We start from the raw sequence: 26419 nt of genomic DNA on the forward strand, positions 1-26419 counted from the left end.
AGATACACAGCTCAGCAGACAGTATCACACAGGAGAGGATTAGATACACGGCTCAACAGACAGTTTCACACAGGAGAGGATTAGATACACGGCTCAACAGACAATTTCACACAGGAGAGGATTAGAAACACGGCTCAGCAGACAGTATCACACAGGAGAGGATTAGATACACGGCTCAGCAGACGGTATCACACAGGATAAGATTAGATACACAGCTCAGCAGACAGTATCACACAGGGTAGGATTAGATACACGGCTCAGCAGACAGCATCACACAGGAGGGGATTAGATATACGGCTCAGCAGACAGTATCACACAGGAGAGGATTAGATACACAGCTCAGCAGTCAGTATCACACAGGAGAGGATTAGATACACGGCTCAGCAGACTGTATCACACAGGAGAGGATTAGATACACAGCTCAGCAGACATTTATACATAGGAGAGGATTAGATACACAGCTCAGCAGACAGTATCACACAGGAGAGGATTAGATACACAGCTCAGCAGACAGTATCACACAGGATAGGAGTAGATACACAGCTCAGCAGACTGTATCACACAGGAGAGGATTAGATACACAGCTCAGCAGACAGTATCACACAGGATAGGATTAGATACACGGCTCAGCAGACAGTATCACGCAGGAGAGGATTAGATACGCAGCTCAGCATATGGTATCATACAGGATAGGATTATATACACAGCTCAACAGACAGTTTCACACAGGAGAGGATTAGATACACGGCTCAGCAGACAGTATCACGCAGGAGAGGATTAGATACGCAGCTCAGCATATGGTATCATACAGGATAGGATTATATACACAGCTCAACAGACAGTTTCACACAGGAGAGGATTAGATACACAGCTCAACAGACAGTTTCACACAGGAGAGGATTAGATACACGGCTCAACAGACAGTTTCACACAGGAGAGGATTAGATACACGGCTCAACAGACAGTATCACAAAGGAGAGGATTAGATACACGGCTCAACAGACAGTTTCACACAGGAGAGGATTAGATACACAGCTCAGCAGACAGTATCACACAGGAGAGGATTAGATACACGGCTCAACAGACAGTTTCACACAGGAGAGGATTAGATACACGGATCAACAGACAGTATCACACAGCATAGGATTAGATACACGGCTCAGCAGACAGTATCACACAGGAGAGGATTAGATACACAGCTCAGCAGACAGTATCACACAGGAGAGGATTAGATACACAGCTCAGCAGACAGTATCACACAGGATATAATTAGATACACGGCTCAGCAGACAGTATCACACCGGAGAGGATTAGATACACGGCTCAGCAGACAGTATCACACAGGATAGGATTAGATACACAGCTCAGCAGACAGTATCACACAGGAGTGGATTAGATACACGGGTCAGCAGACAGTATCACACAGGAGAGGATTAGATACACAGCTCAGCAGACAGTATCACACAGGATAGGATTAGATACACGGCTCAACAGACAGTTTCACACAGGAGAAGATTAGATACACAGCTCAGCAAACAGTATCACACAGGAGAGGATTAGATACACAGCTCAGCAGACAGTATCACACAGGAGTGGATTAGATACACGGCTCAACAGACAGTTTCACACAGGATAGGATTAGATACACGGCTCAACAGACAGTTTCACACAGGAGAGGATTAGATACACAGCTCAGCAGACAGTATCACACAGGAGAGGATTAGATACACGGCTCAGCAGACAGTATCACACAGGAGAGGATTAGATACGCAGCTCAGCATATGGTATCATACAGGATAGGATTAGATACACGGCTCAACAGACAGTTTCACACAGGAGAGGATTAGATACACAGCTCAGCAGACAGTATCACACAGGAGAGGATTAGATACACGGCTCAACAGACAGTATCACACAGGAGAGGATTAGATACACGGCTCAACAGACAGTTTCACACAGGAGAGGATTAGATACACGGCTCAACAGACAGTTTCACACAGGAGAGGATTAGATACACGGCTCAACAGACAGTATCACACAGGAGAGGATTAGATACACGGCTCAACAGACAGTTTCACACAGGAGAGGATTAGATACACAGCTCAGCAGACAGTATCACACAGGAGAGGATTAGATACACGGCTCAACAGACAGTTTCACACAGGAGAGGATTAGATACACGGCTCAACAGACAGTATCACACAGCATAGGATTAGATACACGGCTCAGGAGACAGTATCACACAGGAGAAGATTAGATACACAGCTCAGCAGACAGTATCACACAGGAGAGGATTAGATACACAGCTCAGCAGACAGTATCACACAGGAGAGGATTAGATACACAGCTCAGCAGACAGTATCACACAGGATAGGATTAGATACACGGCTCAACAGACAGTTTCACACAGGAGAGGATTAGATACACAGCTCAGCAAACAGTATCACACAGGAGAGGATTAGATACACAGCTCAGCAGACAGTATCACACAGGAGTGGATTAGATACACGGCTCAACAGACAGTTTCACACAGGAGAGGATTAGATACACGGCTCAACAGACAGTTTCACACAGGAGAGGATTAGATACACAGCTCAGCAGACAGTATCACACAGGAGAGGATTAGATACACGGCTCAGCAGACGGTATCACACAGGATAAGATTAGATACACAGCTCAGCAGACAGTATCACACAGGAGAGGATTAGATACACAGCTCAGCAGACAGTATCACACAGGAGAGGATTAGATACACGGCTCAGCAGACAGTTTCACACAGGATAAGATTAGATACACAGCTCAGCAGACAGTATCACACAGGAGAGGATTAGATACACAGCTCAGCAGACAGTATCACACAGGGTAGGATTAGATACACGGCTCAGCAGACAGCATCACACAGGAGGGGATTAGATACACGGCTCAGCAGACAGTATCACACAGGAGAGGATTAGATACACAGCTCAGCAGACAGTATCACACAGGAGATGATTAGATACACAGCTCAGCAGACAGTATCACACAGGAGAGGATTAGATACATGGCTCAGCAGACAGTATCACACAGGACAGGATTAGATACACAGCTCAGCAGACAGTATCACACAGGACAGGATTAGATACACAGCTCAGCAGACAGTTACACACAGGAGAGGATTAGATACACGGCTCAGCAGACAGTATCACACAGGACAGGATTAGATACACAGCTCAGCAGACAGTATCACACAGGACAGGATTAGATACACAGCTCAGCAGACAGTTACACACAGGAGAGGATTAGATACACGGCTCAGCAGACAGTATCAAACAAGAGAGGATTAGATACACGGCTCAGCAAACAGTATCACACAGGAGAGTATTAGATACACGGCTCAGCAGACAGTATCACACATAAGCGGATTAGATACACAGCTCAGCAAACAGTATCACACAGGAGAGGATTAGATACACGGCTCAGCAGACAGTATCACACAGGAGAGGATTAGATACATGGCTCAGCAGACAGTATCACACTGGAGAGGATTAGATACACAGCTCAGCAGACAGTATTACAGTATAGGATTAGATACACGGCTCAGCACACAGTATCACACAGGAGAGGATTAGATACACAGCTCAGCAGTCAGTATCACACAGGAGAGGATTAGATACACGGCTCAGCAGACAGTATCACACATGAGGGGATTAGATACACAGCTCAGCAAACAGTATCACACGAGAGGATTAGATACATGGCTCAGCAGACAGTATCACACAGGAGAGGATTAGATACACAGCTCAGTACACAGTATCACACAGGAGGGGATTAGATACACGGCTCAGCACACAGTATCATACAGGATAGGATTAGATACACGGCTCAGCACACAGTATCACACAGGAGAGGATTAGATACACGGCTCAGCACACAGTATCACACAGGAGGGGATTAGATACACAGCTCAGCAGACAGTATCACACAGGAGAGGATTAGATACACAGCTCAACAGACAGTATCACACAGGATAGGATTAGATACACAGCTCAGCGGACAGTATCACACAGGATAGGATTAGATACACAGCTCAGCAGTCAGTATCACACAGGATAGGATTAGATACACGGCTCAGCAAACAGTATCACACAGGATAGGATTAGATACACTGCTCAGCACACAGTATCACACAGGATATGATTAGATACACGGCTCAGCAGACAGTATCACACAGGATAGGATTAGATACACGGCTCAGCAGACAGTATCACACAGGAGAGTATTAGATACACAGCTCAGCAGACAGTATCACACAGGAGAGGATTAGATACACAGCTCAGCAGACAGTATCACACAGGATAGGATTAGATACACAGCTCAGCACACAATATCAAACAGGATAGGATTAGATACACAGCTCCGCAGACAGTATCACACAGGAGAGGATTAGATACACGGCTCAGCAGTCAGCATCACACATAATAGGATTAGATACACGGCTCAGCAGACGGTATCACACATGATAGGATTAGATACACGGCTCAGCACACAATATCAAACAGGATAGGATTAGATACACGGCTCAGCAAACAGTATCACACAGGAGAGGATTAGATACACGGCTCAGCAGACAGTATCACACAGGAGGGGATTAGATGCACAGCTCAGCAAACAGTATCACATGAGAGGATTAGATACACGGCTCAGCACACAGAATCACACAGGAGAGGATTAGATACACAGCTCAGCAGACTGTATCACACAGGAGAGGATTAGATACATGGCTCAGCAGACAGTATCACACAGGAGAGGATTAGATACAGGACTCAGCGGACTGTATCACACAGGAGAGGATTAGATACACGGCTCAGCAGACAGTACCACACAGGAGAGGATTAGATGCACAGCTCAGCAGACAGTATCACACAGGATAGGATTAGATACACAGCTCAGCAGACAGTATCACACAGGATAGGATTAGATACACAGCTCAGCAGTCAGCATCACACATAATAGGATTAGATACACGGCTCAGCACACAATATCAAACAGGATAGGATTAGATACACAGCTCAGCAAACAGTATCACAAAGGAGAGGATTAGATACACGGCTCAGCAGACAGTATCACACAGGAGGGGATTAGATACACAGCTCAGCAAACAGTATCACACGAGGGGATTAGATACACGGCTCAGCACACAGTATCACACAGGAGAGGATTAGATACACAGCTCAGCAGACAGTATCACACAGGAGAGGATTAGATACACAGCTCAGCAGACAGTATCACACAGGAGAGGATTAGATACACGGCTCAGCAGACAGTATCACACAGGGTAGGATTAGAAACACGGCTCAGCAGACAGTATCACACAGGAGAGGATTAGATACACGGCTCAGCAGACAGTATCACACAGGAGAGGATTAGATACACGGCTCAGCAGACAGTATCACACAGGGTAGGATTAGAAACACGGCTCAGCAGACAGTATCACACAGGAGAGGATTAGAAACACAGTTCATCAGACATTATCACACAGGAGAGGATTAGATACACAGCTCAGCAGACAGTATCACACAGGAGAGGATTAGATACACGGCTCAGCACACAGTATCACACAGGGTAGGATTAGAAACACGGCTCAGCAGACAGTATCACACAGGAGAGGATTAGATACACCGCTCAGCAGACAGTATCACACAGGGTAGGATTAGAAACACGGCTCAGCAGACAGTATCACACAGGAGAGGATTAGAAACACAGTTCATCAGACATTATCGCACAGGAGAGGATTAGATACACAGCTCAGCAGACAGTATCACACAGCATAGGATTAGATACACAGCTCAGCAGTCAGTATCACACAGGAGAGGATTAGATACACAGCTCAGCAGACAGTATCACACAGGACAGGATTAGATACACAGCTCAGCAAACAGTATCACACGAGAGGATTAGATACACGACTCAGCACACAGTATCACACAGGAGAGGATTAGATACACAGCTCAGCAGACAGTAATACACAGGAGAGGATTAGATACAGGGCTCAGCAGACAGTATCACACAGGAGAGGATTAGATACACAGCTCAGCAAACAGTATCACACAGCAGGGGATTAGATACATGGCTCAGCAGACAGTATCACACTGGAGAGGATTAGATACACAGCTCAGCAGACAGTATCACACAGGATAGGATTAGATACACGGCTCAGCAGACAGTATCACACAGGATAGGATTAGATATACGGCTCAGCAGACAGTATCAAACAGGATAGGATTAGATACACAGCTCAGCAAACAGTATCATACAGGAGGGGATTAGATACACTGCTCAGCAGACAGTATCACACAGGAGAGGATTAGATACACGGCTCAGCAGTCAGCATCACACATAATAGGATTAGATACACGGCTCAGCAGACGGTATCACACATGATAGGATTAGATACACGGCTCAGCACACAATATCAAACAGGATAGGATTAGATACACGGCTCAGCAAACAGTATCACGCAGGAGAGGATTAGATACACGGCTCAGCAGACAGTATCACACAGGAGGGGATTAGATGCACAGCTCAGCAAACAGTATCACATGAGAGGATTAGATACACGGCTCAGCACACAGTATCACACAGGAGAGGATTAGATACACAGCTCAGCAGACTGTATCACACAGGAGAGGATTAGATACATGGCTCAGCAGACAGTATCACACAGGAGAGGATTAGATACAGGACTCAGCGGACTGTATCACACAGGAGAGGATTAGATACACGGCTCAGCAGACAGTACCACACAGGAGAGGATTAGATACACAGCTCAGCAGACAGTATCACACAGGATAGGATTAGATACACAGCTCAGCAGACAGTATCACACAGGATAGGATTAGATACACAGCTCAGCAGTCAGCATCACACATAATAGGATTAGATACACGGCTCAGCACACAATATCAAACAGGATAGGATTAAATACACAGCTCAGCAAACAGTATCACAAAGGAGAGGATTAGATACACGGCTCAGCAGACAGTATCACACAGGAGGGGATTAGATACACAGCTCAGCAAACAGTATCACACGAGGGGATTAGATACACGGCTCAGCACACAGTATCACACAGGAGAGGATTAGATACACAGCTCAGCAGACAGTATCACACAGGAGAGGATTAGATACACAGCTCAGCAGACAGTATCACACAGGAGAGGATTAGATACACGGCTCAGCAGACAGTATCACACAGGGTAGGATTAGAAACACGGCTCAGCAGACAGTATCACACAGGAGAGGATTAGATACACGGCTCAGCAGACAGTATCACACAGGAGAGGATTAGATACACGGCTCAGCACACAGTATCACACAGGGTAGGATTAGAAACATGGCTCAGCAGACAGTATCACACAGGAGAGGATTAGATACACGGCTCAGCAGACAGTATCACACAGGGTAGGATTAGAAACACGGCTCAGCAGACAGTATCACACAGGAGAGGATTAGAAACACAGTTCATCAGACATTATCACACAGGAGAGGATTAGATACACAGCTCAGCAGACAGTATCACACAGGAGAGGATTAGATACACGGCTCAGCACACAGTATCACACAGGGTAGGATTAGAAACACGGCTCAGCAGACAGTATCACACAGGAGAGGATTAGATACACGGCTCAGCAGACAGTATCACACAGGGTAGGATTAGAAACACGGCTCAGCAGACAGTATCACACAGGAGAGGATTAGAAACACAGTTCATCAGACATTATCACACAGGAGAGGATTAGATACACAGCTCAGCAGACAGTATCACACAGCATAGGATTAGATACACAGCTCAGCAGTCAGTATCACACAGGAGAGGATTAGATACACAGCTCAGCAGACAGTATCACACAGGACAGGATTAGATACACAGCTCAGCAAACAGTATCACACGAGAGGATTACATACACGACTCAGCACACAGTATCACACAGGAGAGGATTAGATACACAGCTCAGCAGACAGTAATACACAGGAGAGGATTAGATACAGGGCTCAGCAGACAGTATCACACAGGAGAGGATTAGATACACAGCTCAGCAAACAGTATCACACAGGAGGGGATTAGATACACAGCTCAGCAAACAGTATCACACGAGAGGATTAGATACACGGCTCAGCTCACAGTATCACACAGGAGAGGATTAGATACACAGCTCAGCAGACAGTATTACACAGGAGAGGATTAGATACAGGGCTCAGCAGTCAGTATCACACAGGATAGGATTAGATACACGGCTCAGCAAACAGTATCAAACAGGATCGGATTAGATTCACGGCTCAGCAGACAGTATCACACAGGAGAGGATTAGATACACGGCTCAGCAGACAGTATCACACAGGAGAGGATTAGATACACGGTTCAGCAGACAGCAACACACAGGAGAGGATTAGATACACGTCTCAGCAGACAGCAACACACAGGATAGGATTAGATACACGACTCAGCAGACAGTATCACACAGGAGAGGATTAGATATACGGCTCAGCAGACAGTATCACACAGGAGAGGATTAGATACACGGCTCAGCAGACAGCAACACACAGGAGAGGATTAGATACACAGCTCAGCAGACAGTATCACACAGGAGTGGATTAGATACACAGCTCAGCAGACAGTATCACACAGGAGAGGATTAGATACACAGCTCAGCAGACAGTATCACACAGGAGAGGATTAGATACACGGCTCAGCAGACAGCAACACACAGGAGAGGATTAGATACACAGCACAGCAGTCAGTATCACACAGGAGAGGATTAGATACACAGCTCAGCAGACAGTATCACACAGGAGAGGATTAGATACACAGCTCAGCAGACAGTATCACACAGGAGAGGATTAGATACACGGCTCAGCAGACAGCAACACACAGGAGAGGATTAGATACACAGCACAGCAGTCAGTATCACACAGGAGAGGATTAGATACACAGCTCAGCAGACAGTATAACACAGGAGAGGATTAGATACACAGCTCAGCAGATAGTATCACACAGGAGAGGATTAGATATACGGCTCAGCAGACAGCAACACACAGGAGAGGATTAGATACACAGCACAGCAGTCAGTATCACACAGGAGAGGATTAGATACACAGCTCAGGAGACAGTATCACACAGGAGAGGATTAGATACACAGCTCAGCAGACAGTATCACACAGGAGAGGATTAGATACACAGCACAGCAGTCAGTATCACACAGGAGAGGATTAGATACACGGCTCAGCAGACAGTATCACACAGGAGAGGATAAGATACAGGGCTCAGCAGTCAGTATCACACAGGAGAGGATTAGATACACGGCTCAGCAGTCAGTATCACACAGGAGAGGATTAGATACCCAGCTCAGCAGACAGTATCACACAGGATGGGATGAGATACACGGCTCAGCAGTCAGTATCACACAGGAGAGGATTAGATACACAGCTCAACAGTCAGTATCACACATAATAGGATTAGATACACGGCTCAGCGGACAGTATCACACAGGATAGGATTAGATACACAGCTCAGCAAACAGTATCACACAGGAGAGGATTAGATACACAGCTCAGCACACAGTATCACATAGGAGAGGATTAGATACACGGCTCAGCAGACAGTATCACACAGGAGAGGATTAGATACACAGCTCCTCAGACAGTATCACACAGGAGATGATTAGATACACGGCTCAGCAGTCAGTATCACACAGGAGAGGATTAGATACACAGCTCAGCAGTCAGTATCACACATAATAGGATTAGATACACGGCTCAGCAGACAGTATCATACAGGAGAGGATTAGATACACGGCTCAGCAGACAGCATCACACAGGAGTGGATTAGATACACGGTTCAGCAGACAGTATCACACAGGAGAGGATTAGATACACAGCTCAGCAGTCAGTATCACACAGGAGAGGATTAGATACACGGCTCAGCAGACAGTATCACACAGGATAGGATTAGAGACACAGCTCAGCAGACAGTATCACACAGGATAGGATTAGAGACACAGCTCAGCAGACAGTATCACACAGGATAGGATTAGATACACGGCTCAGCAGACAGTATCACGCAGGATAGGATTAGATACACAGCTCAGCAGACAGTATCACACAGGATAGGATTAGATACACGGCTCAACAGACAGTTTCACACAGGAGAGGATTAGATACACAGCTCAGCACACAGTATCACACAGGATAGCATTAGATACACGGCTCAGTAGACAGTATCACACAGGAGAGGATTAGATACACGTCTCAGCAGACAGTATCACACAGGATAGGATTAGATACACGGCTCAGCAGACAGTATCACACAGGATAGGATTAGAGACACAGCTCAGCAGACAGTATCACACAGGATAGGATTAGATACACGGCTCAACAGACAGTTTCACACAGGAGAGGATTAGATACACAGCTCAGCAGACAGTATCACACAGGAGAGGATTAGATACACGGCTCAACAGACAGTTTCACACAGGAGAGGATTAGATACACGGCTCAACAGACAATTTCACACAGGAGAGGATTAGAAACACGGCTCAGCAGACGGTATCACACAGGATAAGATTAGATACACAGCTCAGCAGACAGTATCACACAGGGTAGGATTAGATACACGGCTCAGCAGACAGCATCACACAGGAGGGGATTAGATATACGGCTCAGCAGACAGTATCACACAGGAGAGGATTAGATACACAGCTCAGCAGTCAGTATCACACAGGAGAGGATTAGATACACGGCTCAGCAGACTGTATCACACAGGAGAGGATTAGATACACAGCTCAGCAGACATTTATACATAGGAGAGGATTAGATACACAGCTCAGCAGACAGTATCACACAGGAGAGGATTAGATACACAGCTCAGCAGACAGTATCACACAGGATAGGAGTAGATACACAGCTCAGCAGACTGTATCACACAGGAGAGGATTAGATACACAGCTCAGCAGACAGTATCACACAGGATAGGATTAGATACACGGCTCAGCAGACAGTATCACGCAGGAGAGGATTAGATACGCAGCTCAGCATATGGTATCATACAGGATAGGATTATATACACAGCTCAACAGACAGTTTCACACAGGAGAGGATTAGATACACGGCTCAGCAGACAGTATCACGCAATAGAGGATTAGATACGCAGCTCAGCATATGGTATCATACAGGATAGGATTATATACACAGCTCAACAGACAGTTTCACACAGGAGAGGATTAGATACACAGCTCAACAGACAGTTTCACACAGGAGAGGATTAGATACACGGCTCAACAGACAGTTTCACACAGGAGAGGATTAGATACACGGCTCAACAGACAGTATCACAAAGGAGAGGATTAGATACACGGCTCAACAGACAGTTTCACACAGGAGAGGATTAGATACACAGCTCAGCAGACAGTATCACACAGGAGAGGATTAGATACACGGCTCAACAGACAGTTTCACACAGGAGAGGATTAGATACACGGATCAACAGACAGTATCACACAGCATAGGATTAGATACACGGCTCAGCAGACAGTATCACACAGGAGAGGATTAGATACACAGCTCAGCAGACAGTATCACACAGGAGAGGATTAGATACACAGCTCAGCAGACAGTATCACACAGGATATAATTAGATACACGGCTCAGCAGACAGTATCACACCGGAGAGGATTAGATACACGGCTCAGCAGACAGTATCACACAGGATAGGATTAGATACACAGCTCAGCAGACAGTATCACACAGGAGTGGATTAGATACACGGGTCAGCAGACAGTATCACACAGGAGAGGATTAGATACACAGCTCAGCAGACAGTATCACACAGGATAGGATTAGATACACGGCTCAACAGACAGTTTCACACAGGAGAAGATTAGATACACAGCTCAGCAAACAGTATCACACAGGAGAGGATTAGATACACAGCTCAGCAGACAGTATCACACAGGAGTGGATTAGATACACGGCTCAACAGACAGTTTCACACAGGATAGGATTAGATACACGGCTCAACAGACAGTTTCACACAGGAGAGGATTAGATACACAGCTCAGCAGACAGTATCACACAGGAGAGGATTAGATACACGGCTCAGCAGACAGTATCACACAGGAGAGGATTAGATACGCAGCTCAGCATATGGTATCATACAGGATAGGATTAGATACACGGCTCAACAGACAGTTTCACACAGGAGAGGATTAGATACACAGCTCAGCAGACAGTATCACACAGGAGAGGATTAGATACACGGCTCAACAGACAGTATCACACAGGAGAGGATTAGATACACGGCTCAACAGACAGTTTCACACAGGAGAGGATTAGATACACGGCTCAACAGACAGTTTCACACAGGAGAGGATTAGATACACGGCTCAACAGACAGTATCACACAGGAGAGGATTAGATACACGGCTCAACAGACAGTTTCACACAGGAGAGGATTAGATACACAGCTCAGCAGACAGTATCACACAGGAGAGGATTAGATACACGGCTCAACAGACAGTTTCACACAGGAGAGGATTAGATACACGGCTCAACAGACAGTATCACACAGCATAGGATTAGATACACGGCTCAGGAGACAGTATCACACAGGAGAAGATTAGATACACAGCTCAGCAGACAGTATCACACAGGAGAGGATTAGATACACAGCTCAGCAGACAGTATCACACAGGAGAGGATTAGATACACAGCTCAGCAGACAGTATCACACAGGATAGGATTAGATACACGGCTCAACAGACAGTTTCACACAGGAGAGGATTAGATACACAGCTCAGCAAACAGTATCACACAGGAGAGGATTAGATACACAGCTCAGCAGACAGTATCACACAGGAGTGGATTAGATACACGGCTCAACAGACAGTTTCACACAGGAGAGGATTAGATACACGGCTCAACAGACAGTTTCACACAGGAGAGGATTAGATACACAGCTCAGCAGACAGTATCACACAGGAGAGGATTAGATACACGGCTCAGCAGACGGTATCACACAGGATAAGATTAGATACACAGCTCAGCAGACAGTATCACACAGGAGAGGATTAGATACACAGCTCAGCAGACAGTATCACACAGGAGAGGATTAGATACACGGCTCAGCAGACAGTTTCACACAGGATAAGATTAGATACACAGCTCAGCAGACAGTATCACACAGGAGAGGATTAGATACACAGCTCAGCAGACAGTATCACACAGGGTAGGATTAGATACACGGCTCAGCAGACAGCATCACACAGGAGGGGATTAGATACACGGCTCAGCAGACAGTATCACACAGGAGAGGATTAGATACACAGCTCAGCAGACAGTATCACACAGGAGATGATTAGATACACAGCTCAGCAGACAGTATCACACAGGAGAGGATTAGATACATGGCTCAGCAGACAGTATCACACAGGACAGGATTAGATACACAGCTCAGCAGACAGTATCACACAGGACAGGATTAGATACACAGCTCAGCAGACAGTTACACACAGGAGAGGATTAGATACACGGCTCAGCAGACAGTATCACACAGGACAGGATTAGATACACAGCTCAGCAGACAGTATCACACAGGACAGGATTAGATACACAGCTCAGCAGACAGTTACACACAGGAGAGGATTAGATACACGGCTCAGCAGACAGTATCAAACAAGAGAGGATTAGATACACGGCTCAGCAAACAGTATCACACAGGAGAGTATTAGATACACGGCTCAGCAGACAGTATCACACATAAGCGGATTAGATACACAGCTCAGCAAACAGTATCACACAGGAGAGGATTAGATACACGGCTCAGCAGACAGTATCACACAGGAGAGGATTAGATACATGGCTCAGCAGACAGTATCACACTGGAGAGGATTAGATACACAGCTCAGCAGACAGTATTACAGTATAGGATTAGATACACGGCTCAGCACACAGTATCACACAGGAGAGGATTAGATACACAGCTCAGCAGTCAGTATCACACAGGAGAGGATTAGATACACGGCTCAGCAGACAGTATCACACATGAGGGGATTAGATACACAGCTCAGCAAACAGTATCACACGAGAGGATTAGATACATGGCTCAGCAGACAGTATCACACAGGAGAGGATTAGATACACAGCTCAGTACACAGTATCACACAGGAGGGGATTAGATACACGGCTCAGCACACAGTATCATACAGGATAGGATTAGATACACGGCTCAGCACACAGTATCACACAGGAGAGGATTAGATACACGGCTCAGCACACAGTATCACACAGGAGGGGATTAGATACACAGCTCAGCAGACAGTATCACACAGGAGAGGATTAGATACACAGCTCAACAGACAGTATCACACAGGATAGGATTAGATACACAGCTCAGCGGACAGTATCACACAGGATAGGATTAGATACACAGCTCAGCAGTCAGTATCACACAGGATAGGATTAGATACACGGCTCAGCAAACAGTATCACACAGGATAGGATTAGATACACTGCTCAGCACACAGTATCACACAGGATATGATTAGATACACGGCTCAGCAGACAGTATCACACAGGATAGGATTAGATACACGGCTCAGCAGACAGTATCACACAGGAGAGTATTAGATACACAGCTCAGCAGACAGTATCACACAGGAGAGGATTAGATACACAGCTCAGCAGACAGTATCACACAGGATAGGATTAGATACACAGCTCAGCACACAATATCAAACAGGATAGGATTAGATACACAGCTCCGCAGACAGTATCACACAGGAGAGGATTAGATACACGGCTCAGCAGTCAGCATCACACATAATAGGATTAGATACACGGCTCAGCAGACGGTATCACACATGATAGGATTAGATACACGGCTCAGCACACAATATCAAACAGGATAGGATTAGATACACGGCTCAGCAAACAGTATCACACAGGAGAGGATTAGATACACGGCTCAGCAGACAGTATCACACAGGAGGGGATTAGATGCACAGCTCAGCAAACAGTATCACATGAGAGGATTAGATACACGGCTCAGCACACAGAATCACACAGGAGAGGATTAGATACACAGCTCAGCAGACTGTATCACACAGGAGAGGATTAGATACATGGCTCAGCAGACAGTATCACACAGGAGAGGATTAGATACAGGACTCAGCGGACTGTATCACACAGGAGAGGATTAGATACACGGCTCAGCAGACAGTACCACACAGGAGAGGATTAGATGCACAGCTCAGCAGACAGTATCACACAGGATAGGATTAGATACACAGCTCAGCAGACAGTATCACACAGGATAGGATTAGATACACAGCTCAGCAGTCAGCATCACACATAATAGGATTAGATACACGGCTCAGCACACAATATCAAACAGGATAGGATTAGATACACAGCTCAGCAAACAGTATCACAAAGGAGAGGATTAGATACACGGCTCAGCAGACAGTATCACACAGGAGGGGATTAGATACACAGCTCAGCAAACAGTATCACACGAGGGGATTAGATACACGGCTCAGCACACAGTATCACACAGGAGAGGATTAGATACACAGCTCAGCAGACAGTATCACACAGGAGAGGATTAGATACACAGCTCAGCAGACAGTATCACACAGGAGAGGATTAGATACACGGCTCAGCAGACAGTATCACACAGGGTAGGATTAGAAACACGGCTCAGCAGACAGTATCACACAGGAGAGGATTAGATACACGGCTCAGCAGACAGTATCACACAGGAGAGGATTAGATACACGGCTCAGCAGACAGTATCACACAGGGTAGGATTAGAAACACGGCTCAGCAGACAGTATCACACAGGAGAGGATTAGAAACACAGTTCATCAGACATTATCACACAGGAGAGGATTAGATACACAGCTCAGCAGACAGTATCACACAGGAGAGGATTAGATACACGGCTCAGCACACAGTATCACACAGGGTAGGATTAGAAACACGGCTCAGCAGACAGTATCACACAGGAGAGGATTAGATACACCGCTCAGCAGACAGTATCACACAGGGTAGGATTAGAAACACGGCTCAGCAGACAGTATCACACAGGAGAGGATTAGAAACACAGTTCATCAGACATTATCGCACAGGAGAGGATTAGATACACAGCTCAGCAGACAGTATCACACAGCATAGGATTAGATACACAGCTCAGCAGTCAGTATCACACAGGAGAGGATTAGATACACAGCTCAGCAGACAGTATCACACAGGACAGGATTAGATACACAGCTCAGCAAACAGTATCACACGAGAGGATTAGATACACGACTCAGCACACAGTATCACACAGGAGAGGATTAGATACACAGCTCAGCAGACAGTAATACACAGGAGAGGATTAGATACAGGGCTCAGCAGACAGTATCACACAGGAGAGGATTAGATACACAGCTCAGCAAACAGTATCACACAGCAGGGGATTAGATACACAGCTCAGCAAACAGTATCACACGAGAGGATTAGATACACGGCTCAGCTCACAGTATCACACAGGAGAGGATTAGATACACAGCTCAGCAGACAGTATTACACAGGAGAGGATTAGATACAGGGCTCAGCAGTCAGTATCACACAGGATAGGATTAGATACACGGCTCAGCAAACAGTATCAAACAGGATCGGATTAGATTCACGGCTCAGCAGACAGTATCACACAGGAGAGGATTAGATACACGGCTCAGCAGACAGTATCACACAGGAGAGGATTAGATACACGGCTCAGCAGACAGCAACACACAGGAGAGGATTAGATACACGTCTCAGCAGACAGCAACACACAGGATAGGATTAGATACACGACTCAGCAGACAGTATCACACAGGAGAGGATTAGATATACGGCTCAGCAGACAGTATCACACAGGAGAGGATTAGATACACGGCTCAGCAGACAGCAACACACAGGAGAGGATTAGATACACAGCTCAGCAGACAGTATCACACAGGAGTGGATTAGATACACAGCTCAGCAGACAGTATCACACAGGAGAGGATTAGATACACAGCTCAGCAGACAGTATCACACAGGAGAGGATTAGATACACGGCTCAGCAGACAGCAACACACAGGAGAGGATTAGATACACAGCACAGCAGTCAGTATCACACAGGAGAGGATTAGATACACAGCTCAGCAGACAGTATCACACAGGAGAGGATTAGATACACAGCTCAGCAGACAGTATCACACAGGAGAGGATTAGATACACGGCTCAGCAGACAGCAACACACAGGAGAGGATTAGATACACAGCACAGCAGTCAGTATCACACAGGAGAGGATTAGATACACAGCTCAGCAGACAGTATAACACAGGAGAGGATTAGATACACAGCTCAGCAGACAGTATCACACAGGAGAGGATTAGATACACGGCTCAGCAGACAGCAACACACAGGAGAGGATTAGATACACAGCACAGCAGTCAGTATCACACAGGAGAGGATTAGATACACAGCTCAGGAGACAGTATCACACAGGAGAGGATTAGATACACAGCTCAGCAGACAGTATCACACAGGAGAGGATTAGATACACAGCACAGCAGTCAGTATCACACAGGAGAGGATTAGATACACGGCTCAGCAGACAGTATCACACAGGAGAGGATAAGATACAGGGCTCAGCAGTCAGTATCACACAGGAGAGGATTAGATACATGGCTCAGCAGTCAGTATCACACAGGAGAGGATTAGATACCCAGCTCAGCAGACAGTATCACACAGGATGGGATTAGATACACGGCTCAGCAGTCAGTGTCACACAGGAGAGGATTAGATACACTGCTCAGCAGACAGTATCACACAGGGTAGGATTAAATACACGGCTCAGCAGACAGTATCAAACAGGATAGGATTAGATACACGGCTCAGCAGACAGTTTCACACAGGATAGGATTAGATACACGGCTCAGCAGACAGTATCACACAGGAGAGGATTAGATATACGGCTTAGCAGACAGTATCACACAGGAGAGGATTAGATACACGGCTCAGCAGACAGTATCACACAGGATAGGATTAGATACACGGCTCAGCAGACAGTATCACACAGGATAGGATTAGATATACGGCTCAGCAGACAGTATCAAACAGGATAGGATTAGATACACAGCTCAGCAAACAGTATCATACAGGAGGGGATTAGATACACTGCTCAGCAGTCAGTATCACACAGGGTAGGATGAGATACAGCAGATAGAGGCTGACTAGGCGGCTCAGGTTCTAGGTGTCTTTATTGCTCGGCACTGATTACATTGTACAGGCAGTTATAGGACGATGATCAGATGTTGTCTCTCTGGAATCTTCTTAGTTGTTGACGATTTTCTGTAAATAAACGATCACAAGAGAAACAATGTATCAGTAATGTCCTGCAGAGACAATGAGGACGGAGTCTGACGAGAAACGCCCTGCTGACAACACGACCGATACAGCAGGGACAACTGCAGCAGTACCCAAACCCCCCAGAGATGGCGCCACTTCCCCCCGGCACTCACATCATTGATCCAGTCCAGGAAGGCGGAGACGCGGGTGAAGACGGTTGGCTTCTTCTCATCATTTCTGCTGATTCCGGAGCAAAAGCTGACGATGCCGTGGACTTCCCAGGATCCATTAGGAGCCTGACAGCTCAGGGGTCCGCCGGAGTCTCCCTGTGAAAGAGCAGCGCTCGTTATATGATGAAGACACAAATCAGCCGCTTGTTAATGGAAACCGTCAGCAAGCTGGTGAGGAAGTATCAATTTAGCTTTTCCTGAAGAACAGATGACTCTACAATGCCTGGTGTAAGCAGAATAGTGAGTGCAGCTCTGGGGTATAATACTGGAGGTAACTCAGTATCAGTAATGTAATGTATGTACACAGTGACTGCACCAGCAGAATAGTGAGTGCAGCTCTGGAGTATAATACAGGATGTAACTCAGGATCAGTAATGTCATGTATGTACACAGTGACTGCACCAGCAGAATAGTGAGCGCAGCTCTGGAGTATAATACAGGAGGTAACTCAGGATCAGTAATGTAATGTATGTACACAGTGACTGCACCAGCAGAATAGTGAGTGCAGCTCTGGAGTATAATACAGGATGTAACTCAGGATCAGTAATGTAATGTATGTACACAGTGACTGCACCAGCAGAATACTGAGTGCAGCTCTGGAGTATAATACTGGAGGTAACTCGGGATCAGTAATGCAATGTATGTACACAGTGACTGCACCAGCAGAATAGTGAGTGCAGCTCTGGAGTATAATACAGGATGTAACTCAGGATCAGTAATGTAATGTATGTACACAGTGACTGCACCAGCAGAATAGTGAGTGCAGCTCTGGAGTATAATACAGGATGTAACTCAGGATCAGTAATGTAATGTATGTACACAGTGACTGCACCAGCAGAATAGTGAGTGCAGCTCTGGAGTATAATACAGGATGTAACTCAGGATCAGTAATGTAATGTATGTACACAGTGACTGCACCAGCAGAATAGTGAGTGCAGCTCTGGAGTATAATACTGGAGGTAACTCAGTATCAGTAATGTAATGTATGTACACAGTGACTGCACCAGCAGAATACTGAGTGCAGCTCTGGAGTATAATACTGGAGGTAACTCGGGATCAGTAATGCAATGTATGTACACAGTGACTGCACCAGCAGAATAGTGAGTGCAGCTCTGGAGTATAATACAGGATGTAACTCAGGATCAGTAATGTAATGTATGTACACAGTGACTGCACCAGCAGAATAGTGAGTGCAGCTCTGGAGTATAATACAGGATGTAACTCAGGATCAGTAATGTAATGTATGTACACAGTGACTGTGTGGCACCCTGCTACCCACAGGTACCACAGGAACCAAAAGGGTGCATGAACGGACTTTTCCACAAGAGGCCCTAATTACACACAGTCACCTCCACCCTTCCACCTCATAGCACCAGAGGGAGCCCTGTTAAGGCACAGATACTGTGCTGATACTTGAGAGCAGCAAAGAAGCAGCACATGTTAGCTGCTGTGCTGAGGGCAGGTTAAGGCCTAAAGCATGTGCTGAGCCGGAGGGCCTAGAGCGTGGCCGAAGACAAGGACGAGAGAGAAGTCTCAAGGGGAAGAGGAGCATCTTAGGCTCACCCCAGAACACAAGCCGGACACCGGGTCCGCGTCTACAGGGTCCTCTACGCCCAGTAGGAACAACCGGTTTACCGAGGGGATTCCAGACCCCTGGTTAACCTGAAACTGCAATCATCCAAAGAACTAGGAACCACGAAGGCCCCAGCGTCCAGGGATAGTGGTATCCAGAGTAGTGTTGAGCCACCCCCGTAGTGTTCGAGTTTGGTTCGGTTCGTCGAACACCCGTGTGTTCGCCGAACTGTTCGTCGAACTGTTCGTCGAACACCTTCGAACACCGTTAAAACCAATGGCAGGCAAACAAAAACACATAGAAACACATAGAAAACACCTTTAAAGGTGTCCAAAAGCTGACAAACTGCTCAGAAGACATAACTAACACATGGAAAAGTGACAAGTACATATAGTCATGCGAAAAGAAAAGAGGTGGAGGAGTAAAAGGAGGGGGAGACACAGATATAGGCATGTCATGCCCTTCTAAAATCCAAAAAGTGAGAAGCCGACACGTTCAGTCCGCTCCTGCCCGTGCCACCTCCGTGTCGCCGGGTTTGTGCCAGAGCCGCGGTGAACCCTGACGGCCAGCCCCCCTCTCCCAATACTGGTGCCTGTCCGCTGGTGGGTCGAGCGAGCCCCCCTGTGGTGGAGGCAGCTCTAAGCTTTTTAATTTAAATTGTCTCTCTAATTTGAATGAATACACTTTAAATCCATTTACAAGGATCTATTGGAGGGCAAGTCTCATGCCAGCAGCCGCGTAATTCCAGCTCCAGTAGCGTCCACTAAAGCTGCTGCAGTTAAAAAGCTTTTATAAGGATCGAGCTCGGCTGTCCACCGCAAGGCATCCTACTGCCAGTCCCAGCCCCTATGCCTTGGGGTGCCTCCTGATGCTCTTCACTGAGTATCCCGTGGTCCCGAAGCATTTCCTTTGAAAAAATTAAGTGTCCAAACTACAAGTGGTGTAGCTTGCTTAACAGGTGGGATAATCCGCTGACTAGCAGATACTGCTACTAGGCACAAAGTATTTCCTGGGCTAGATGCAGTTAAAAATTTGTAATTAGATACTCTCGTTGGATGCTGAGAAAGCATTCCATAGAGTCTCCTGGCACGCCATATATGATTCTCTTAAAAAGCTTGGGGTAGGGGTCTAGGGGACCCTTTTATAGCCAAAATCACGGCCCTGTATCACAATACGTCACCTAGGCTGAAGATAAATGGAACTGTAGCACCCTGAGGGCTCAGTTGCTACAGAAGTATTGCACCTCACCCAGAGGTGTGATATCTCACTCTCAGGTAAGGATGGAGTGTGGATCAGGACCCGACACCTGCATGCATTACACCACATTGCCGTGGGGCAGGGCGACCAATATGCCCCTGAGATGGGCACGACAGTCCCTGTCCCTGGCTGGAGTGGGGGGAGGGAACACTGAGGAAGGGGAACCCTGTAGTGCAGGAGCAGGGAGGAAGCAGTTCCTGGGTGCATTGAGAAGGGAGTATAAAAGGTGGGCACCATCTTAGTTCAGTGCAGAGAAGTCTGAGCAGAAATGGCAGGGAGCAGGGGCTCTGCATGAGCTCTGCTCCGGAGGCGGGCCTAGTAACAGAGGCCCAGGCCTGGAAGAGGGAGAAGGAAGGAAGAGGAGCGGAGAAGGCTCCAGGAACGAGGAACGAAGGGATCCCAGGGGTGCGGACGGGCGAGTCGCCACCGCACGCCCGAATCCACCTGCGTGGAGGGGTCAGGCCAAAGGGGGAGACCGGTCCCCGAAACTAGTGGAGGCAGGAAACGACCCTCAGCTAGAAACCGGAGGCTGTGACATTTTATGTGGCGCAGCCCCTCGCTACACCCGCTAGGAGGGCAGCACATAGGGTCAGGGAAACTGGCGCCAAGTTTACCAAGAGGAGGCCCGAGGCAGCCGGACAGAAGGGTTGGTAAGAAAGGCCAGACAAAGGACACACAAAGGGGGTCCTGTGAAGCGCTCCAAAGTTATCTGGGAGTTGTCTGAGCCCCTCACCTTGTGAGCACAGTACGACGTGGGCAGCCGTTACCTGCAGACGTGGTCTGGATAATAAGAACTGTGAGTAAAGGCCCTGGACTGCATCACTGACTCCGTGTCGTTACTGCTGCTGCCCTGCACCATCACCCCCATCCTCCGCATACACTGTCCTGAGGCTATACTCCTCCCGTGGGGAGTTATGCTACGCTCTGCTGCACCCACAATACCAGCCTCAGCGGTCTGCCCTGCAGCGGCGGTTCACTCTGACCGCAATCCACGGGTGGCGTAGTCGGACATTTAAACATCAAAACCACATAAATAGTTCCGCCACTGGTTTGACCGCCCTGAGCCACGGAACCGGGTCGCCGCCACGAAGACTACAACCACCAGCATCCACCAAAAAGGGTCCGGCTCCGGGTGTCCCAAGGCCCAGGGGGTGCATCAGAACATTTTCATCACCTTTCACAATCACCAATGGGACAAGGCAGGGATGTCCTCTGTCCCCTCTCTTATACATCCTAGTGACGGAGCACCTGCTCTCATCAATTCGCCATAACCCCAATATTAGGTGGATTGAGGTGGGAGGCACCGAGTACAAGTGCTCTCTATTTGCTGATGATGTCCTAGTATATATCACTCAATCACATATATCCATCCATGCTGTTATGGCTGAAATAGATCACTTTGTTACATGGTCAAATTTTAAAATCAATACAGCGAAGTCTGAGGCCCTCGATGTCTCCCTCCCCAAATCCATATAGGATTCCATCCAGTCCAACTTTCCCTTTGACTGGCCCTCACAGGGTATCAAATACTTAGGAATTCCTATTCATAGAGACCTCTCCCATCTATGTTATCTTAATTTTGGGCCCTTTATTGAACAACTCCATACAGACCACGGTTGGCAAGTTAGAACTGTAAGATTCACTACGTGAACCACTGGTGTTTTGTGGAAAAGCACATGTACACTGTGTTCCAAATTATTATGCAAAAAGTGTTTAGGAGTGATAAGGGAAGAATTTGTTTGTTTGTCAGTTAAACTCATTGATGGTGATGTGTGTCAGGGCTCTTTATATCACTGTAAGCAATTGCAGACACCTGTGCTAATTAGTTTGGCAGGTGTGTCCAATGAAAGGCAAGACTACTTAAGAAGGCTGTCTCACATTATTAAGCAGCCTACATTTTCTGCCAAAATGGGAAAGAAAAAGGATGTGTCGGCTGCTGAGAAGCAACAAATTGTGGAGTGTTTAGGTCAAGGAATGACTACAATCAACATTGTGCGATGATCAGGATGAAGTGTCTTGGCAATCAAGAAGTATGTAGCTGATTCACAGTACACACGTGTGTGTGCTGATAAGGGCAAATTGAGGACTCTTTCCTACAGGCAATTACGTCAGGTTAAAAGAGCAGCGGCAAAAAAGCCTTGTCATAGCAGCAGACAAGTTTTTGAAGCTGCTGGTGCCTCCAACATCCCCCGAACAACAAGATGCAGGGTACTTCAGAGGTTTGCAGCTGTGCATGCGCCATCCTGTCGACCTCCTCTATCCACTTCACACAAGCAGAAACGGCTCCAGTGGGCCAAACATTACATGAAGACTGATTTCAAAACTGTTTTGTTCACGGATGAGTGCCGTGCAGCGCTCGATGGTCCAGATGGATGGAGTGGAGGATGGCTGGTTGATGGACACCCCACGCAAACACGGCTACAGCGCCAACAAGGAGGAGGTGGAGTAATGTTTTGGGCTGGAATCATGGGGAGAGAGATTGTCGGCCCCTTTAGGATCCCTGAAGGCGCTAAAGATGAACTCCATAATGTATGTGGATTTTCTCAAACAGCACTTCCTGCCATGGTTCAAGAAGAAGAACCGTGTGTTTCACAGCAAGATCATTTTTTTGCATGATAATGCACCATCTCATGCTGCACATAAAACATCTGCATCTCTGGCTGATATGGGCATAAAAGGGGACAAACTTATGGTGTGACCCCCATGCTCCCCTGACCTCTACCCCATTCAGAACCTCTGGAGCATCATCAAAAGGAGTGTCTATGATGGCGGGAGGCAGTTCACATCTAAGCAACAGCTCTGGGAGGGTATTCTGTCCTCATGCAAAACAATTGAAGCAGAAACCATCCAAAACCTGACAAATTCAATGGACGAGAGAGTTCAGAAGCTCCTTTAGAACAAGGGGTCCTATGTGAAAATGTAACATCACCTAGAATAAAGTTTTGAGTTGAAAACTGTTTGATTTCAGTTTCTAATAACCTGCTAATGCTTATAATTTCAAAAATGACCATTTTTTTGGTCTTTATTAAAATGAAAAGGTTGATCGAAAAGTTTGGGGGATCTAAGAGTGTGGCAACCCAGTAGTCATGATTACTTCGAATTCTGACAATATGAGGGTCATGTTGCAGGTAGTGCAGCAAGAAGGCACTTATGTGTCTTGCGCATCTCTGAGCCCCAAAATTATTTTCCAGGCTAGATGCAGCTAAAAATTATTATTAATTTTAAATCTGGTGGAGCTTAGTATAGATGGCCTAATAGGATCAGTGCTGCACACTGCTACAAAGCCCAAATTATTTTCCAGCCAAGATACAGATAAACATGATTAGTAATTTGACAGCTTAAAATGGTTGGTAGGGTGATTTTAACCAATCATCAAGCTTTTACTCTCCCCAGGATGACACAGGGGTAGAAAAGTCGTTTCGGATCCATGATTTGTTCATCTTTATGAACGTGAGTCTGTCTACATTATCAGTGGAGAGCCGCGTGCGCTTATCTGTCAGCACACCACCAGCAGCGCTGAACACACGTTCAGACAGAACGCTGGCTACGGGGCATGACAAGATCTCCAAGGCGTAAGTGGCTAGCTCCGGCCATTTATCCAGATTGGAAGCCCAAAAAGAGCAAGGGTCCAGTGACACAGTCGTGGCTTCAATGTTTACTTGGAGATACTCCTGTACCATCGTCTCTAGGCGTTGACTATGTGTCAGACTTCTTGTCTCCTGTGGCCTTGCAAAGGATGGGCTAAAAAAGTGGTGAAATGATTCCGCAAAATTGATGTTACCAGCAGATACTGTGGTTCTGTTACGGTTTGAGTGCTGAACACTTGACGGTCCCACGGTTGGCAAGTTGGAACTGTGAGATTCACTACGTGCACCACTGGTGTTTTGTGGAAAAGCACATGTAAGATTCTGCAACAGTCTCTGCTGATACTCCTGCATGCGTGCATCCCTTTCTATGCCAGGAATAATTTCTGAAAATTTACTTTTGTACCGGGGATCTAACAGTGTGGCAACCCAGTAGTCAGGATTATTTCTAATTCTCACAATTCGAGGGTCATGTTGCAGGTAGTGCAGCAAGAAGGCACTCATGTGTGTTGCGCATCCAGGAGCACCAAGTCCCTGTTGTGTTGGTGGCGAGGTAACAATCATGCTTCCTTCCTCTGTCCTCTCCCCCCAACCTCGCACAACAGAAATGTGATCAAGGTCTCCCTCATCTGATGAGTCTTCCATCAGTTCGTCCTCCACTTCTTCCTGGGCTCCTGCACCTTCCTCACTAGTTTGGCTGCTACCATGCGCCCTGGTAAAACCATCTCCCCCACCCTCACATGCCTGCCGCCTTGGTGCTGCCGACCGTCTGGACCTTGCAGATGTTAGCCCTTCCGCATACAAATCCTCCTCCTCTACTTCCTCCACCTCCTCTTGTGCCACCACCTGACTCCGAATTCTGTTTAACATGTGCTCCAGCATGTAAATCACCGGAATAGTCATGCTGATAATGGCATCGTCAGCACTAAACAGCTTCGTCGCCATTTCAAAACTGTGCAGAAGGGTGCATAGGTCCCTGATCTGAGACCACTCCTCCAGCGTGATTTGCCCCACCTCTGGATCTCGTTGGCCCAGGCTATACGTCAGAACGTATTGCACCAGGGCTTGTCGGTGATGCCACAGTCGCTGCAACATGTGCAGAGTTGAATTCCACCGGGTAGGCACATCGCATTTTAGCCGGTGAAGTGGCAGGCCCAACGACTTCTGTAGAGATGTAAGTCGCTGAGCTGCGGGATGCGAACGGCGGAAGTGAGCACACAGCGACCATGCCCTCTGCAGAAGGCCATCTAGTCTGGGATAGTGGGCTAAAAATTGCTGGACAACCAGGTTCAACATGTGATCCATACAAGGCACGTGTGTGACATTGCCCCGGCGAAGGGCCGCACCCAGGTTTGCAGCATTGTCGCACACGGCCTTCCCTG

At 47.0% G+C, this 26419-nt stretch overlaps 1 long non-coding RNA gene across 1 annotated transcript; it reads right to left on the minus strand.

The window, feature by feature from the left end:
• Positions 1-18287: 18287 nt before the first annotated feature.
• LOC141192498 (uncharacterized) lies at positions 18288-18723 on the minus strand. Its single transcript, XR_012265886.1, has 2 exons — positions 18567-18723; positions 18288-18396 (listed from the first exon to the last, which is right to left on the minus strand). It is a non-coding gene; the product is annotated as an uncharacterized lncRNA (long non-coding RNA).
• Positions 18724-26419: the final 7696 nt, after the last annotated feature.

This window comes from Phyllobates terribilis, unplaced genomic scaffold, assembly GCF_046119375.1.
Source record: "Phyllobates terribilis strain yellow unplaced genomic scaffold, ASM4611937v1 Scaffold_62__1_contigs__length_8034531, whole genome shotgun sequence".
Classification (NCBI taxonomy): Eukaryota; Metazoa; Chordata; class Amphibia; order Anura; family Dendrobatidae; genus Phyllobates; species Phyllobates terribilis.